Genomic DNA, 20,079 nt, shown 5'->3' with positions numbered 1-20,079 from the left:
AATGCACATTTTTGCCAGAAAAATAACCAAAGTAATTTATTTCCAGGTCTCCTTAAACGGGAATTAAATTACAAGTTTCGCTCATTCATTCAAAAATCATCTTCGTTTGTAAAATTCCTTCATTATTTTCGTTCCAACGGTTTACTCCACGCATTTCGCACATCATAACATAAAGACAAATGTCTTCGAGACAGTTTAATGCCTTTTGGCTTTCCGTCTGGAATACATTATTCAAAAATGCGTTTGATGTAATTCAATGTTTGAACACATATTGCGTCGGAACATAATCCTTCTTTTTCCATTCAATGGCAAGCATGTCAGAAATAATGGAATGGGTGTTGAAGAGCAAAGATTTAAATTTCATTTACTTTGTTGATGCCATCGAAATACTAATCATTATTGGAGTAATGCGTTTTGATGATTGATGGAAAAGTTTTGATCCGAAGATTTATTTGAGAGAAAAAGGATGAAGAAACATAAACAATGATAAAGTAAGACAAAACAACGTTAGAAGAAGCACAAATTTGCAATTACAGCAGGCACGTGTTTCGGCGTTACAGGGAACGCCTTTTTCAATGCAAAAAATAATGAGCTTATGGATTAAATGTCGGATTCTTTTCATCCATAAGCTCATTATTTTTTGCATTGAAAAAGGCGTTCCCTGTAACGCCGAAACACGTGCCTGCTGTAATTGCAAATTTGTGCTTCTTCTAACGTTGTTTTGTCTTACTTTACTGTTCAGCACAAAGGTATTTATTTATCTTATAAACAATGATGTTTTCTACTAAACTGACATTAAAAGACAAAAATCGTTTGAATTTTGACTCCTTAAATTCAAATTGTTTTCGCATTCACGGATTTTGATAGGACCCTACTAGCTAAGTTTTTTTTTTTCAACAAACAAAAATTCAACAACAGGTTTCTGCCTTTTACAACTGGAATGGAAATGGAGAAGAAATTTTCCTCCACTTACTATGACCGGTGATTTTCTAGATTAGATAATACGAGGCGTATCCATAAAACAAGAAATGGTCATTAGGACGCGGTAATAAAAATATGGTTACTACGACAAATGTGCCTCCGCATACTCATCATAACGACCTGATCTATAGCGTATACTTTTATGTTTTTTTTATCAATCCTTATACAATCCTGTATATTATTTCTGTAGCCTGTTTTTTTGCTCGCTACACGAAATACTTCTCAATTCTTGATCAATTTCCTTGATTTACCAATTATTTTAAAGCTTATCGAGCAGGCTAATGTTGAAAAATATACCCACTGTCTAAAAAACTTTTTTCTGTCAAAAAAACTGTTTAAAAGCATCCGACTGAGTTTTTTGGTTAAATTTATAAGTTTAACCTGCGCGCGCTGTGTGTGAGTGACAGAGCTGAATAGCTCGTTTGGTAGAACGTTCGTCTGGTAATCAGATGAGCGAGTGTTCGGGCCTGCCCTGGACTAAAACTCCATGATAAGGACAGGCCGACTTATCCGAAATTTTGGTTCCAAGACGGATTTGGATCCAACCACGTCCTTAGCATTTATAATTACGTTATAATATTCGCTGGTTGCTATGTCGTAAAACAGTTGGTGATAAGTTGAGTAAAATATATTTTAAGTTAAATCTAGGAAGCTAACTTAGTTCACAAATTTAACAAAAATGTGTTGGAAATGTTTACTGTAGTGAACCTCAATTTCACACCTTATTTGTTTCTAATTTATATTATTTAAATCTTCTTCGTTTACAGAATCAAAAACTCAAACATTATCAGGCAACACATATATAGCTTGGGCACAGTTTTCTGAAAAGGCTTTTGTACAAAATACTAATTTTGACACCATTTTAAAACCAAAATGTCGGAGGAGTCAGCTCCTCTTATATAGTGGCCTTGACCTGGACGATCTAACGAAATCTAAAAATTACACCAATATCACTCATTACATGAAAAGCCCTAAATCGTAGCTTAAATAGCGGCACGTCCGCCATCTTGGGGCCAGTGTTTGAAATAGAGCGCGGGATTGCGCGAAACGCGCACAAAATCGGTAAATCCCGCGCAATCCAAATGTCCATGCGGGATTTCCCCCCCCCCCCCCCATAAATTCTTAAACTCGATAACGAACCCCATACCAGGAAAGTGGAGAAAATAAAAAACATTTCAAAATCCATTTTCATTTTGGAAAGATGGAAAAAATTCAATAAAGCGTCCGTCAATTCAAAGCAATTCAAGTTACATCGACGAATTCCGATTCGCTGGCATCAACGAATTCCGATCCGCCGACATCACACGATTCCGATCCGCCGACATCAACGATTCCGATCCGCCCACATCAACCGATACCGATCCGCCCACATCAACCGATTCCGATCCGCCGACATCAACCGATTTCGATCCGCCGGTCGAAATGCGATCCGGAAGCTGCTGGAAACGACAGTCCGTTTTCGAAAGGTATAGGCAATTTTTTACTTCAACTTTTTGATCGTCAGAAAAAAGTCTTTGTGCCGTAGAAATATTATTCTAAACAATGGGGACCGAACCAAATTCGGATAATTCGATCCAGAAAATGGTCTATTTAAAAAAATAATTGAGAGAATGTGTATGTTACTTAGTTGTAAAATACTTTATTAAAAATGAAATAATAAAATAAAATTGCAAAATTACTGAATAATTATTTAAAAATGTGTGTGTGTGTAGGGTTGATATTATACTAAAAAAATTATAATTTAAAAATGAATAAATAGAAAATGAATTATAAAAAAATTCTAAACAAATATTCAGAACTTATAAAAATTCTCCCCCAAATTCAAAAAATCCCCCCTGGAATCTGAAGTAAAGGGGGACATTCCCCCCTAGAAATTGAACCCTATTTCAAACCCTGTTGGGGCTAAACGATGCTTTCCTCTATGTCTGCTACAGTGAAGTAACTTGTGTTGCTTCTTGAATGTGGTGTTTCTTGATTGTGAATTAACATGGAATTAATAAGAAACCACAATTAAGAAGCAAAACAAGCTACTTCACCATAGCAGGCATAAAAGAAAGCACTGTTTAGCCCCAAGATGGCGGACGTGTAGCTACTTGATACTACTAAGCTACAATTCAGGGCTTTAATTACATGCACGCTTACCATAGATTAAGTAACGTACGTGAAGCAGCAAAATAAATGAGCCAGGAAAGCTCATTGATGCAGCCTGTATAAAATCACTGATATGAGATTTTTTGAGCAATCACGATTGCTTATTGTTTTCATTTGACTGTTTTTGACGTTCCTTTGATTTTTCCCACCGCCACCCTCCGCACCATCACCGTCGACCGGCTCCTCACGATGCTGCTCCTATAGCGAAAGCCGTCTCCAGGTTGCATCCATGTCCTACACACACGCGCATACACAACTACACACACACATGCACACATACACACATACACCTACACACACATACACACACGTACACACACATACACAAACACATACACACATACAAACACGCATACTTACAGACACCCACACATACACACACAAAAACATACACACACATACACACAACTACCCACACATTCATGCCTGCACACAGACACAAACACATATGCCTACACACACATACACATAACCCCGCCCCCCCACACACATTCATACACACAATTACCCATACACTTATGCCAGCACACAGACACAAACACACATGCCTACACACACATACACATACCCCCTACACACAAACACACACGCCTACATACACACACTCGTGATTGCGAAAAACATAATTTGAATTCAAGATGTCAAAATTCAATTTTTTTTTTTTTTTGTCTTTAGAGCTTTGGCTCCGGTCAGAAAACCAAAGCATAATGTAAGCAAAAACATAAGTATCAGGTTCTAGATGTCAGACTACAGGGTAATAATTTTTTGTTCAGAAAAAAAAATCTTATTCTACTGAAATGTAGATTCTTCTAATGACAGTTTTTGACCCTTTGTATAAATAGAAAAATTAAAACCCCGACTTGAAATCATGCTTCTATTTAATTAACCTATGAACATTTAATAGAGTACGAAGTAAAATATTAAAATTACTATCAACTTAATGGGTAAGAAATCATTTTTTTCTTCTCATTTTGGCAGAAAACAAATATTCAGTCACATTTTTACTACATTCGAAAAGCTACGCTTAAAACACGAACTTAGTTCAACTGATTTTGTATTTTAACCGCTCCGTTAAATGATGAAACACGAGCTGCCATCTAATCCATAACGGTTCAAGCAGCCTGCGATAACAAATTATATAAATTTTCAAAAATAAAAACATTTTCTTCAATATCGTATCTAATATATTATTTCTGTGGATTATTTTTCTGTCGGTACGCGAGATCTTTCTGATTTCTTGAAGAAATTCCCCCCTCATTTTAATGCTTATCGGGCCCGCTTATGACGAAAAATAGACCTATGATTTAAAAATAAATTTTTCGGAAACGCCCCTTGCTGCTGCAAAACCTTGATGCAGCCTGTAGCTCTTATGCATATTTTGTTTTTTAGGACATCAGCCAGATGAGTTTAGAACTAGGACGAAACTGCAGTCATTGAACGCTGCAACCGGGCTTTCGGTATATACTTGTAATTGTACCTCACAGATAATTACATTAAGTTTATTAAGTTCATGAAATACAAACATTATTTTTGTGTCTTACGTAAACTGTTACGCTAACTGGAATCATAAGACACAAAATAAAATTAATTAGAATTATTTTTATCTAGAAAATATTGTTTATAATATTTTCAAATAATAAATAGATGTCGTTCGACAGTCGAGCAACTTAAATCATCTTAAATGCAGGACAAAAATGTGTTTCCAATTCATATACGAAACTGTTGTAGGACCCAATCAGTATGAGACCCTAAGGATTGCTCCATGATTTAGTAACAGTGTTTCAGCCACATCAACCACTTTAATCTTCTTAGTTAAATATATATGTAGTAAATCCTTTTGGTATTAAAAGGGTTTATGTGGTTACAAATTCAGCTTCACTTGCGGTATTCTTAGCAAATGTTGACTTGGCACCTTTAAAAACAGCAGTTACTATGTTTATAATACACCCTTGTGAAAATTAATGGAATCAGGCCATTTTTTTCAATCACTTTTATTTACATCATTCAATTATAAAAACACCTCTTAGTATGCCCCCCCCCCCATTTTTTTTCCAGCTCCATTTTCACTCTACTGGGCATAGATTCAACTAGAGATTTGCACTTTTCTTTGAATTCTTAATCTCTAGACCATGTTTTTAGCAAGCACATATAGCAAATCAAATGACAGGCAGGTTCTTTTTTCCCTTTCATTTATTTGTATTTTATAATGTATCAAGTTACCTGCCATTTTAACACGTAACAGGGGAGGTGAAAAAGTAGGACGTATCAGGGCACGGTGAGGTCTCAGAAACCGCTCTATTTGAAAATTTTTAAAAAATCGTGTAATTATGACATATTTCTCTAATTTCCCACAGATGTTCTTTGAACTTTTATTAGCGAGGGGAAAAAATATGTTTGAATTTTTAATCGAAATATACGTTTTCCGAGGAAATTTTTGCTAGAGTCTTAAGATTTTTCGAGAATCATATGTTATAGTAAATAACTATCTTCTCGTAATAAAAACGAATCTATCATTTATTCATGATTTCATTTAAGATCTTTAATATAAGATATATTTATATTATATCTTTAATGTGTTATTATAATAACATTTTAGTACCAGAAAATTGGTTATATCACGCTAAAGGAAATTTTTGACAGCCCTTTAACTGTTATTATTTCGCGTCGTATTTCGAGGAATGATTCAGCCTTCATTGTCCCTAGAACATCATTGCGTAACGTTTGTAAACATATCAAACAACTCTCAACCTCATCTAGAATATTTTGCATCTCTTCCACATAACGCGGATAAGATTAAATGAACCTATATCCGCGGTTTCTAACGTTAAGAGACATGTCTACTACTGCCGAAAATTGTAACACCGTAGAGCAGGTGCAGTCTCACAGACCGCTTCTAAGAATGCAATGAAATTTAAACCAGATGCACTTGCCTAAAGATACTGATAAGCAAGGGGGGTGTTCAAGGTCACAAAACAAGAGGTACTGGGTAAAACTATTCAATCGGACTGAAAATGAAATAGGGGTGATCGAATGACCTTTTCATCGGTCAGTGAGACCGCACCTAACATCTTAAGGGTTAAAACTTCAAAAACAACTTTTTAAGACGATATTTTCATGCTAATGAAATTGGATGGATATGAAAAAGTGGAACCGACAGCTGTTCTAAGTCAACATAAGTGATATTTTTTTTTTTTTTTATGTTCCGAAATCTAATAATAAGTAGATATAATGTGCACACAGTTTAAGAATCCTTACGTATTTAACCAGCCCTTCATGACGAAGAGATCATCCCCACTCCATTCACCATGGCCTCCTTCCAATGCAGTCGAAGCCTTTCATGTTCCTAATTAATTTCATTCTTTGATGATAGAAATATGCAAAAAATAATACAACGTCAACACTGCATAGAAGAGTGTATTTGTGGTAACTTTACCAAGTAAAATAACACAATTTTCTAATCAGAAGAAGAAACGATGATTATTTATTTATTTTTTTTTTTTGGAGAAATGAAAATAAAATTCATGGAAAATCTAAACAATATGCTATTTAAAACTGATACCTTTTTTGGTTTGGCACTAATTAATTATTGTAAAAATTAAAGGGACATGAATAATTTAAGGGGGTCCAGGACACATTTTGAAAAAAAAAAAAAAATATTACAAAACAGTTAAGAGTTTTTAAATTTTTGCACTGCTTCATCACCTATTTCATAAGCAGAATATAGTCGGACCCCGATTTGCGTTAAATCTGGGTTATTGGTAATATCGTTGTGTGAAAATTTTTTTAAAGAAAATGCACTTATCTCATTAAAAAACCCCTAATAAGCAACTGCGCAAAAATATCCAAAATTAGAAAGTTTGCTATTTTTATTTAGCATTCCACGACTTATCACACGCTAGTTAATTTGAAATTTAAACTACTGAGTAGTATGCAGAGAGTACATTTGCGGGCTTATTGGCCGTGGTCTAAATGAAAACGAAGGAACACCAAACGTTTCGTCGAGCTCTGCGGCTGTTATCATCGGTGGATGGATTCGAAGTGACTAAGTCACTAAGAACTTATAGACCAAGAGCTGACCCCCCAAAACACGATTTATCTCTTTTATGGCTTGTGGCCGGTTAAAATAATAAAAAAATGCAATTTAAAACTTTGGCTCGAATCCCCCCCACTAATTTTGGGTCACACGGCTGCGTGGGTGGATGAAAGGTCAAAAAAATTAAAAATATCAAAGTGATGAGTTAAATGGCTAAAAACTATATAATAGCATTAAATTAATAAGAAAAAACCCGTAGCTAATTTCCCCCCCAGCTATGTTGGGGCGAACGTGGTGCCCCCCCAGGGGTAAAGTATCGATTATTAAACTTTAAAAAAAATGATCACTTTCGTGGGGGGGAATTTTACAGGGTATTAGTTTCATTATTTTGATTGCCAAAAAAAATTCCCCCCCAGTAACTATGGGTCAATTTGTCAAAAAAAATTTTTTTTGTTCCTATTTATTTGGTTCAAGTCGAGTATTATTCGAACTTACGCATGACTGTTTAAGTTGCAAAAAAAACCCCAAAGTTTGAACGTTTTTTCATTAAAAAAAACTCGTAGCAATCCCCCCCCCCACACCTATGGAGGGGGTTGCTACGCGGTGCGCAGTTTTACAACGTGGTGCCCCCCCCAGGGGTGAATTGTCGATTGATTAAATTAAAAATAAATGATCACTTTCGTGGAGGGAATTTTACAGAGTATACATTTAATTGCAAAACAAAATATCTCCTCCCCAGCAATTATAAGTCTACTAGCTGCATTGCCAGGCGTTGCACGGTCTACCTCAAAAATGTACGTATATTCGGCGTTCCAAGCATTTTATACAATTATATAAATTTTCTCGCTTTCATTACATTTCTTATTGCTGCTCCACTCTTATTAGTCAAAGCGCAATGTTATATAGCCTATAGCCTTCTCAATAAATGGACTATTCAACATAAAATGAATTTTTCAGTTCGAACCCGTCGTCACTGTAGACCAAGAGCTGAGCCCCCAAAACACGGTTTATCTGTTTTATGGCGGGTGGCCGGTTAAAATAATAAAAAAATGTGATTAAAAATTTTGGCTCTAATCCCCCCCTCCGCCCACTATTTTCGGGTCACACGCTGCATGGGTGGATGAAAGGTCAAAATAAAAGAAAAATATTAACATAAGTGAAATGGCTAAAAATTATATAATAACATTAAATTAATTAAAAAAAACCACGTAGCAAATCTCCCCTCTAGCTATGTTGGGGCGAATGTGGGAGCCCCCCTCCCCCAGAAGTGAATATCGATTGTTAAAATTAAAAAAAAAAAAATCACTTTCGTGGGGTTGGGGATGGGGAACTTTACAGGGTATTTGTTTCATTATTTTGATTTCCAAAAAATCTCCCCCCCCCAGTAAGTATGGGTAAATTTGTCAAAAAAAAAAGTTTTTTGTTTCTCTTTATTTGGTCCGAGTCCAGTACTATTTGAACTTTCCCATGACCTCTTAAATTGTAAAAAACAATTTCAATTATTTATTCGGTAAAAAAAAACACGTAGAAAATCCCCCCCCCCCAGCTATGTTAGGGCGAACTTGTTGCCCCCCCCAGGAGTGAATTATCGATTGATTAAATAAAAAAAAAAAAAGATTACTTTCGTAGAGAGGAGGGATTTTCTCAGAGTTTACATTTGATTGTAGCAGGAAAAAATATCCCCCCCCCCAAAAAAAATGTTTTTAATTTAAATTAGAAATTTTGAAATATTTTTCAAAATGAAAGGAAGCAATTCAGCGTCCGTACATCTGCTTCTACCACTGTGTGCTCAGCATGAAAAGAATGAAGGGGAAAGTATACGCCTGTGATGATTTCTTCTTGCTGTTTCGAGGGCAGTTTCGTCAGTGATCAACTGTAGCCAACACAGTGAAGTCGTTATAGCTGTTGGTTTTTCTTTTCGGAGCACGCTGTACCGCATCCTTAAACTGAAAACGTAAAAAAATCCTTTTTTCAAAAATATATTTTGATGTTTTTATATTATGAGTGTTTTAAAGGGTAATTTTAAGTGTAGCCAGCCACCAGATAAAAGATAATGTTTTGACAGAAACTTTATTTGAAGGAATAAAAGTTTCAAAGATTCGAAAACACTGAAAACTGAAATTCCGTGATTTAGATTTTTCCGAGTTCTTAACAGAAGCAGATTTATATCATCGAGATTGCAAGAACATTTTTATCAAACTAGATAGACACTATCACAACCAATATGCTGAAGGTAAATAAATCTATATGAATTTCCAAATTATTATTTTAAAAATTCATTTAACGCATCGGATTAACGCATTAACATTTACAAGTAAAAACGTCGTTATTGCAATTTTAACATAAAATCACTTTTGTTTGTGAAATAAACTCATAATTACTGGGGTAGGGGGAGATTTTTTTTTTGCAATTAAAACAATTAAATGTATACTCTGGAGATAATATACTAAATTATCTTTTATCTGGTGGCTGGCTACACTTAAAATTACCCTTTAAAACACTCATAATATAAAAACATCAAAATATATTTTTGAAAAAAGGATTTTTTTACGTTTTCAGTTTAAGGATTCGGTACAGCGTGCTCCGAAAAGAAAAACCAACAGCTATAACGACTTCACTGTGTTGGCTACAGTTGATCACTGACGAAACTGCCCTCGAAACAGCAAGAAGAAATCATCACAGGCGTATACTTTCCCCTTCATTCTTTTCATGCTGAGCACACAATGGTAGAAGCAGATGTACGGACGCTGTATTGCTTCCTTTCATTTTGAAAAATATTTCAAAATTTCTAATTTAAATTAAAAACATTTTTGGGGGGGGGGGATTTTTTTTCCTGCTACAATCAAATGTAAACTCTGAGAAAATCCCTCCTCTCTACGAAAGTAATCTTTTTTTTTTTTATTTAATCAATCGATAATTCACTCCTGGGGGGCAACAAGTTCGCCCTAACATAGCTGGGGGGGGATTTTCTACGTGTTTTATTTACCGAATAAATAATTGCAATTGTTTTTTACAATTTAAGAGGTCATGGGAAAATTCGAATAGTACTGGACCCGAACCAAATAAAGAGAAACAAAAAATTTTTTTTGACAAATTTACCCATAATTACTGGGGGGGGGGAGATTTTTTGGAAATCAAAATAATGAAACAAATACCCTGTAAAGTTCCCCATCCCCAACCCCACGAAAGTGATTTTTTTTTTTTAATTTTAACAATCGATATTCACTTCTGGGGGGGGGGGGCTCCCACATTCGCCCCAACATAGCTGGAGGGGAGATTTGCTACGTGGTTTTTTTAATTAATTTAATGTTATTATATAATTTTTAGCCATTTCACTTATGTTAATATTTTTCTTTTATTTTGACCTTTCATCCACCCATGCAGCGTGTGACCCGAAAATAGTGGGCGGAGGGGGGGGGATTAGAGCCAAAATTTTTAATCACATTTTTTTATTATTTTAACCGGCCACCCGCCATAAAACAGATAAACCGTGTTTTGGGGGCTCAGCTCTTGGTCTACAGGGACGACGGGTTCGAACTGAAAAATTCATTTTGTGTTGAATAGTCCATTTATTGAGAAGGCTATAGGCTATATAACATTGCGCTTTGACTAATAAGAGTGGAGCAGCAATAAGAAATGTAATGAAAGCGAGAAAATTTATATAATTGTATAAAATGCTTGGAACGCCGAAAACACGTACATTTTTGAGGTAGACCGTGCAACGCCTGACAATGCAGCTAGTAGACTTATAATTGCTGGGGAGGAGATATTTTGTTTTGCAATTAAATGTATACTCTGTAAAATTCCCTCCACGAAAGTGATCATTTATTTTTAATTTAATCAATCGACAATTCACCCCTGGGGGGGGGGGGGCACCACGTTGTAAAACTGCGCACCGCGTAGCAACCCCCTCCATAGGTGTGGGGGGGATTGCTACGAGTTTTTTTTTAATGAAAAAACGTTCAAACTTTGGGGGGTTTTTTTGCAACTTAAACAGTCATGCGTAAGTTCGAATAATACTCGACTTAAACCAAATAAAGAGGAACAAAAAAATTTTTTTTTGACAAATTGACCCATAGTTACTGGGGGGGGGGGGATTTTTTTTGGCAATCAAAATAATGAAACTAATACCCTGTAAAATTCCCCCACACGAAAGTGATCATTTTTTTTTAAGTTTAATAATCGATACTTTACCCCTGGGGGGCACCACGTTCGCCCCAACATAGCTGGGGGGGAAATTAGCTACGGGTTTTTTCTTATTAATTTAATGCTATTATATAGTTTTTAGCCATTTAACTCATCACTTTGATATTTTTAATTTTTTTGACCTTTCATCCACCCACGCAGCCGTGTGACCCAAAATTAGTGGGGGGGATTCGAGCCAAAGTTTTAAATTGCATTTTTTTATTATTTTAACCGGCCACAAGCCATAAAAGAGATAAATCGTGTTTTGGGGGGTCAGCTCTTGGTCTATCAATAGAGTTTAGAAAATGTCTCAGAGACGTCGTTTACCCGATTCGTTAAGGTGGAGGGTAGTTAGAAGGATATAAATGGGATTGTCGCAGGCTGATGCTGCTAGACGTCTCAATGTGTCTCGTAGTGTTGTTCAGCGACCCAGGATCGATACCAATCCGTAGATTCTGTGTTCAGAAGACTGTTCCAAGCCGACCACGAGCTACAACATCTACAGAAGACCGTTGTCTAGTTCTTTCGGCCCGATGGAGAAGAACCACCACTGTGCCACAGCGCGTTGCAGGACACTTTGTAGCATCAAAAGGAAGAAGAATCTCTGCTACTACGGCGCGAAATCGTTTTCACAATGAAGGTCTCTTTGCAAGACGACCACTTGTGTGTGTTCCCCTCAACGGACCACAGCGAAGGATGCACTTACGCTGGGAAAGAGAACATGTTTCCTGGACCCAGCAGCAATGGGCTTCTGTGCTGTTCACAGACGAGTCCAGATTTACATTGGAGCGTGATTCAGGGCGTCTACTGATTTGGAGGGAGCAGCGCAATAGATACCGTCAGTTCAACACTGTTGAAAGACCACAGTTACAGAGGTGGTGGAATCATGGCTCGGGCGGGGATCTCGCTCCGTGGACATATTCACCTGCATGTGCTTCATGGAGGAACTCTGACTGGTTTCAGATACAGGGATGAGATCCTTGATCCATATGTCCGCCCATATACTGGTGCTATTGATAATGACTTCATTCTGATGGATTATAATGCACGACCTCACCGAGCTCGAATTGTTGAGGATCACGGTTTAGGACGAATGGAATGGCCAGCTGGATCTCCAGACCTGAATCGGTAGAACATCTCTGAGACTATCTTGGCAGGCAGGTTGATTCTTTAAATCATCCTCCAAGTTCGTTACATGAGCTAGAACAAGGCTTACTTTGTGTCTGGTCTTCGCTTCCTATTCTATTGTCCGACAACTTAATAAACAGCACGGAAAATCGATGCCGCCAATGAATTCAAGTTCAGGGTGACACATTCCTTATTAGAATCCATTTTTGTATGTTTATGTGACATTTTACTACGTAACATTGTGATGTCCTGTTTTCTTCAAGAATGGATTTTCCGCAAAGATTGCTTTCTTTTTTGTTATAAACTTTTTTTTCAATACACTTATACAAATTTCTATGACGCATTCAATAAAAAACTATTCAATGCACATATCCTCCAATTTTTTTGTTTCTACATTCATTCATTTGCAAATTAGACGCAAAAAACCGGTTGTATAACTTTTAAAGGCCAGTGTAGTTCACCCTCATTTTTATACAATATTTTTTGGTAATATCAGTGGATACAATTAAAGAATGAGAAAAAAAAAACGCAGTAAGAAAATGTTAAATTGTTTGGAGTCGTATTCGTTTTTAGGCCATCGAAGAAGTAAAAGTATTAACTAAAACATTTTCCATATAAAATCTTTTAGTGTAAATACATTACATTTAGGCTTCAAATACTGTGCTATCTCTAGTTAATTTATTGTAGTTCATCCAGTGCTGCAGTTTCATGAAATTTGGAAAAACTGGATTGGAAGATGGAAAGAAAAAAACAACAACTATTTGCTAAAGTATCTTGTGCATCTCCTACCAAAAATAATACATGTTTCTTCTAAATTAAGTTTTTGCTAAAAAAAAAAAAATCGTAATAAACCATTAAAAATACTCTTTAAATATATATATATATATATATATATTTACATGCATTCCAAAGAAGTGCAGTTAAGGAAATGATGACATGCAAGGAAAAGAAAATTAAATAAATTCCTTGAAATCTTGAAAAATATACTTTTCCTACACTGTCATATTGTAATTTATTGTTAAAATAATTCCTTTTTTTTTTTAAATTTTTGTAGAGAACAAAGACGTCCCTATTTTATTTTTTAAAATGTTTGCATAGGAATTCTTTTGTGTTTTACAAATAAAATGCATTAAACGTATGATTTAGGAAGACTATTTTACAAATAGAGTTACTTTAGATTTCAGAATAAGCTGTTAATAAAGAAAAATGCACGACGAACAATTTAGTTAATCTATTTACTACAGGTTTATTTATTTAGCTTATATATATATATATATATATATATATATATATATATATATATATATATATATATATATATATATATTAAATTTTGTGCGTACAAATACCCCTCGAGTAGAATGTAGAGCAATATATTTACTAGAGTTACTTTGCGCTTTTATAAAAAATTAAATGTTTAACTCCTAAAACAAGCAGTTTCGTCATTGTGTATCGCACAAAAGAAAAAAAACTTATCATAAATTGGGGGAAAAAATATTTTGATTTAAAAGCATCATTTATTAATTTTAAGTAAAAATAAGAATTAAAAAAAAAGAGTCTAGTGTGCAAAAATACATGCGCATGTAAAATGTTTTAGCTATGAAGTATGAGCAGTATACGTTCATTTAGGTTTTAGTTATTATTTTAGGTTTATACAAAAAGTTCCGTACAGAATTAATCGAGCATACTTTCTTGTATATCAATATCGACTTTTTTAGTGTTTGATTAACTAAGAATACAAATAATACAGTTCTGTTAATTAGCTAAGAATGCAAATTATGCAAAATATACCTTCTTAACGCTGTCTTCTAACAGCAAAATATGCCTTTCTCATCTAATGAAAAAGATAAGTAAAAAAAAAAAAGCAAACAAATAAAGTAGTAGCACCTTTAAAAATGCAGCTAATATATTTTTTTCTATTAAAAGTCATTAATTGTTTTTAAAAAATAAACTAAACGAGCCTACTTTACCGTACACCAATATCGAATGTTTAATATCTGATCCAAATTCTCAAAATTAGCTAAAACCACAAATTATTTCAAAAAAGTAACTTTTTAACATTTTCATCTGATTTCGGGAAATAAAACATGTCTCGCTCATCTGAAGAAAAAAAAACAAACAAATAAAATTGTTGCACCTTTTAAACAAAGCAGCTAATGTATTTTTGTTCATTGAGAAAAAAAAAAACTTTTATCACTTTCAAAAAGCAAAAAAAGAAAAAGAATAAGCTCAATAAAATGAATATATTAAGTATAATTACTGTAAGAAATAAATCGTTTGATTTTCCCCTGCCGCCAAAAATTAAACAAATGAATAAATGTAGTTTAAAAATAAACAATAAATAATAAAATGTCAACTTAATAAAATACTTTTCAATATCAAAGAAAAAAAAATTGTTTGTTTTCCTCTGTTGCCAAAAAATAATTTTAAAAAATGAAAAAAAATTACATTCAAAATTAATTTAAAAAAACTACATTTTAACTTAAAACATAATTTTCGGTATGAAAAAAAAATGATCATAATAATAATCTGTGCATATCTTTACGTAGAAACATTAAGGATTTCAAATTTGTCCGCCAAACATTGAATGCATAAATTAAAATTTTGGCGTGAAAATAAAAACAAATCATATCAACAATAAATATTTCAAAGAACAAACCGTTGCTGCGGAGTCGGAGACAATCTCATTTTGGAGTAAAAGAGTCAGAGTCGATAGTAGAAGTATTTTAATTGAAATAACTCGGACCCTACGCAGATCCTCCGAGATATCAATACCCTAGTTTCCAATTTTTAACTTTTCGATATTTATATAGTTATTTGTAACTTTTTTTTAATTTTCGCGATATTTTTAAGATACGTTAAGCCTTTTTTCATGCTTTTTTCTTCTTTGTCTCATTTATTAGTAAAGTAGGCTAAAAAGCACATAAAAAAGTTCATTTTATTCAAAAAAAAAAAAAAAAAAATGGCTGGGTTTACCAACAAACACACGTGGAAAACTATGTTTTACCTTTTTCTTTAATTTTGTAAATCACCGCAAGGTAGCGTATTTGAGCACTGGAGTTGCGAATTAAAGAAAAAAATGAAATTAATTTGAATTCCGAAATTTTAAATTCAAATTATGCTTTTCGCAATCACGACAGGACCCTACTCATTGGACATATTGTTTCTAGAAACGACTCCTGTCCCCCCAAGCCTGCCTTTCCTCCTGGGGGTTACTTGTGCATAGTTGGGTATGTGTGTGCAGACGCACTTGCGTGCATGTGTAGGCTTGTGTGTGTGCGTAGACCTGTGTGTATGTACTAAGGCGTGTGTTTGGGAGTGTGCGTAACGATGCGTGTGTGTGAGCGTGCGTGTGTGTAGGACATGGATGCCACCGACCAGGAGAAGTGGCTACCGGGGGACAGTGCTCAGGAAAAAGGAACCACAACATCAAGGGCAGTCAAGTGAGAACAATAAGCAATCGTGATTGCTCAAAAAAATCGTTTGCATAATTCTTTCTTTCTGTTACAAAATAAAGCACTCCGAATTTTCGTTTATTTCCTTTTGAAAAAATAACTAAATAAATAAATAAATAAATATGTTTTAGAAAATAAATAATAAAAATTAACCTTAAGTAAACATATCTCATTATTAATAAATCGTCTGCAGATTTATTTAAAAAATAGAGTGCTTCGAATTTTCTTTGTCGCCAAATGTAATCAAACTTGGCGACATTTGGTTTTTTTCCCCAAATTTGAAGCCAATAATTATCCGCCAAAATATTACAAACCAGGCAATGTCTCTTAAATTTCTCGCCAATCTCATAAGTGCAACTAGATGGTGCATAGCAGACAAATTCAACATATACTAAGTGAAGTTTCAAGGACTAAGATAATTTTGAATGAAAGTCAATGTAATAAACGCTAAATTTAGCCAGATCACAAAAAAATAAGCATGTATAAACCTATAAATAATTACTTTTTACGAAATTTTTAACGAGATTAACCTATAATTAAACGAACCTTTGCGAGGATTTAAATGTCATGCTATATTTTCTTGAAATATAAAGAGGTAATCAAGTATAATAATTCAACCCAGAAAATGATTTCGATGTAACTTAGTGAGTTAAAATCTTTGACACGAATTAATGTGGTATTATTAAACATACAATAAATAAACCTCACTCTGTAGCAACATTTAAAAATAGTCTGTGCATACAATCACCCCATTTGTTGGTTCACTTTATATATCGATATTTCCTTGATTAAACCTTGGAAGTGATTTTCAACAGACGAACATTATAGACTTTTAAAGGATTTAATATATATATATATATATATATATATATATATATATATAACTTTATATATAACTTTATATATATATATATATAACTTTGACTGACTATGAGCAATCGGCTAACTTTGTCCGATTATGAATAATTGGCAAACTTTGACCGACTATAAATAATAGGCAAACTTTGATCGACCATGAATAATCTACCAACATTGACCGACTATAAGTAATCAGCAAACTTTGTCCGACTATGAATAATTGGCAAACTTTGACCGACTATGAATAATCGGCTAAATTTGACCCATTATGAGCAATCGGCAAAACGACCGTTTATGGCAGATTTCAGTTTAATGCCGATTAATTGGCGTATCCCTAATATATATCACAACTTATCACAAAACTAGTATGTTGTGGCCATCACGAAACTTTCTGCTATATATATATATATATATATATATATATATATATATATATATATATATATATATATATATATATATATATATATATATATATATATATATATATATTTTTTTTTTTTTTTTTTTTTTTTTCCTGATCCCTCCCCATGCTTGATGAGGAAGCAATATTCCCAACAAAAACAAAATTACACATGCAAAAACTTGACGACCATCCCAATGTCTGAATTATTACAAAAGCAAAGCAAAGAGCAAAAATTGGAAGTTATTTTAAAAGCCTTGCTTGAATTAATTGCAAATATTTTATTTGTTAACAAACATAAGATGGCAACAGTTAAAAATTTTAAATCATTGAGATAATATTTCCGATCATTTCCATTCAATTAAAATCACGAGAAATACGCAGACGACAATCTATTACGATTTATCTTTCTTATTGTTGCATTAATAAAGCTATTTTTATTCGCAAAAAAAAAAAAAAATCAACACCTCTTGGAGCGATTGGCGTCAAAATTGAACTGAAGCCTGTTTACACATGGATTCACATATATTCCAAATTTCAACCAGAACGTAGCATTACTTCTTGAGATAGGGCACTCACAATGGGAAAAAAAGAACGGGTGATTGCGCTACCCCCTTTTTAGCTGTTGACACCAAAATAAAATCAGCTCTTATACCCACTAAGGGCTACTTGCCGATTAATTTTTCTTTCATTCCGTTCATTATTTCTTGAGATACAGCAGTCACAATTGACGACAAAAAACGTTCTATAGCTCAACCCCCGTTTGAGTTATTGACACCAAAATTGATTCAGCACCTGTTCCTGTTAATGGCAACATATGGACCAAATTTTGTTTGATTCCACCAGTTACTTCCTGAGGAATAGCAAGCACGCGCAACTCAAAAAACGTCCCATTGCTCTACCCCCCTTGGAGGAATTCGCGCCAAAAACCAATGGGCACAAGTTCACATAGCGGCACATATGTGTACCAAATTTCGTTCGGTTTCATGCGGTAGTTTTTGCTGTAGAGCGGCCACAAAAAACTGGTCACACACAGACGTGACACACATACACACATACGCACACACACACATACACACATACGCACACACACACATACACACAGACAGACATTTTCCAAAAATAGTCGAAATGGACTCAGTACACCTCCAAACGTTCGAATCCTTCGAAATTCGAAAATTTGCACGAATCCAATACTTTCTTCTATATTTAATATATAGAAGAAAGTAAAAATAGTACGAAAATGACTAAAATAATTTATCTAAGACAAGGAGCGGTTAAAAGCGTAGTATTCCATTAATTAACTAGTATGTTGTGGCCATCACGAAACTTTCTTCTATATTTTTCTTTTTTTTTTTCTGATCCCTCCCCATGCTTGATGAGGAAGCAATATTCCCAACAAAAACAAAATTTCACATGAAAAAACTTGACGACCATCCCAATGTCTGAATTATTGCAAAAGCAAAGCAAAGAGCGAAAAATGAAAGTTATTTTAAAAGCCTTGCTTAAATTAATTACAAATATTTTATTTATTAACAAACATAAGATGGCAACAGTTAAAAATTTTAAATCATTGAGATAATATTTCTGATCATTTCCATACAATTAAAATCACGAGAAATACGCAGACGACAATCTATTACGATTTATCTTTCTTATTGTTGCATTAATAAAGCTATTTTTATTCGCAAAAAAAAAAAAAAAAAAAAAAAAATCAACACCTCTTGGAGCGATCGGCGTCAAAATTGAACCAAAGCCTGTTTACATATGGATTCACATATATTCCAAATTTCAACCAGAACGTAGCATTACTTCTTGAGATAGGGCACTCACAATAGAAAAAAAGAACGGGTGATTGCGCTACCTCCTTTTTAGCTGTTGACACAAAAATAAAATCAGTTCTTATACCCACTAAGGGCTACTTGCCGATAAATTTTTCTTTCATTCCGTTCATTATTTCTTGAGATACAACAGTCACAATTGACGACAAAAAACGTTCTATAGCTCAACCCCCGTTTGAGTTATTGACACCAAAATTGAATCAGCACCTGTTCCTGTTAATACCAACATATGGACCAAATTTTGTTTGATTCCGCCAGTAACTTCCTGAGGAATAGCAAGCACGCGTAACTCGAAAAACGTCCCATTGCTCCACCCCCCTTGGAGGAATTCGTGCCAAAAACTAATGGGCACAAGTTCACATAGGGGCACATATGTGTACTAAATTTCGTTCGATTTCATGCGGTAGTTTTTGTTGTAGAGCGGCCACAAAAAACTGGTCACACACAGACGTGACACACATACATACACACACACACACACACACATACATACACACACACAGACAGACAGACATTTCCCAAAAATGGTCGAAATGGACTCAGCACACCTCAAAACGTTCGAATCCGTCGAAATTCGAAAATTTGCACGAATCCAATACTTTCTTCTATATATTAGATATAGAAGAAAGTAAAAATGTATTCAAAAGTAACGAAGCACATAGCTTCTAACGTAATTTAACTTCAAAAAAAAAAAAAAAAAATCTTCAAATGTCGTGATGCAAATTAATACGACAAATTGCATTTCTTTCGCATCATAAACAACTGAAGTTAAGAAAAATACGAAAAATCCTCTTTCTTCTTCATTTTTTCGAAATAATATCAGAATATTAGAATTTCTGCATTGATCGATCCGTTTCTACCGTATCAAGTAATTGTTCTTCCATCAGTGTTTTCTTGGGATTCTTTGGGGAATATTCCCTTTTTTCCCTATGAAACTTGAAACAGGCAAAAAAATTATTAGAACCGAGGTCGTAAATATAAATTTAAATCCTCTAGCGTTCTACGTAGCCCGCCCCTTTCTCGAACAAAGTCATCAACCAAACA

Source organism: Uloborus diversus, chromosome 6 (genome assembly GCF_026930045.1).
Source record: "Uloborus diversus isolate 005 chromosome 6, Udiv.v.3.1, whole genome shotgun sequence".
Lineage (NCBI taxonomy): Eukaryota > Metazoa > Arthropoda > Arachnida > Araneae > Uloboridae > Uloborus > Uloborus diversus.
Note: the sequence above shows the minus strand (reverse complement) of the source record.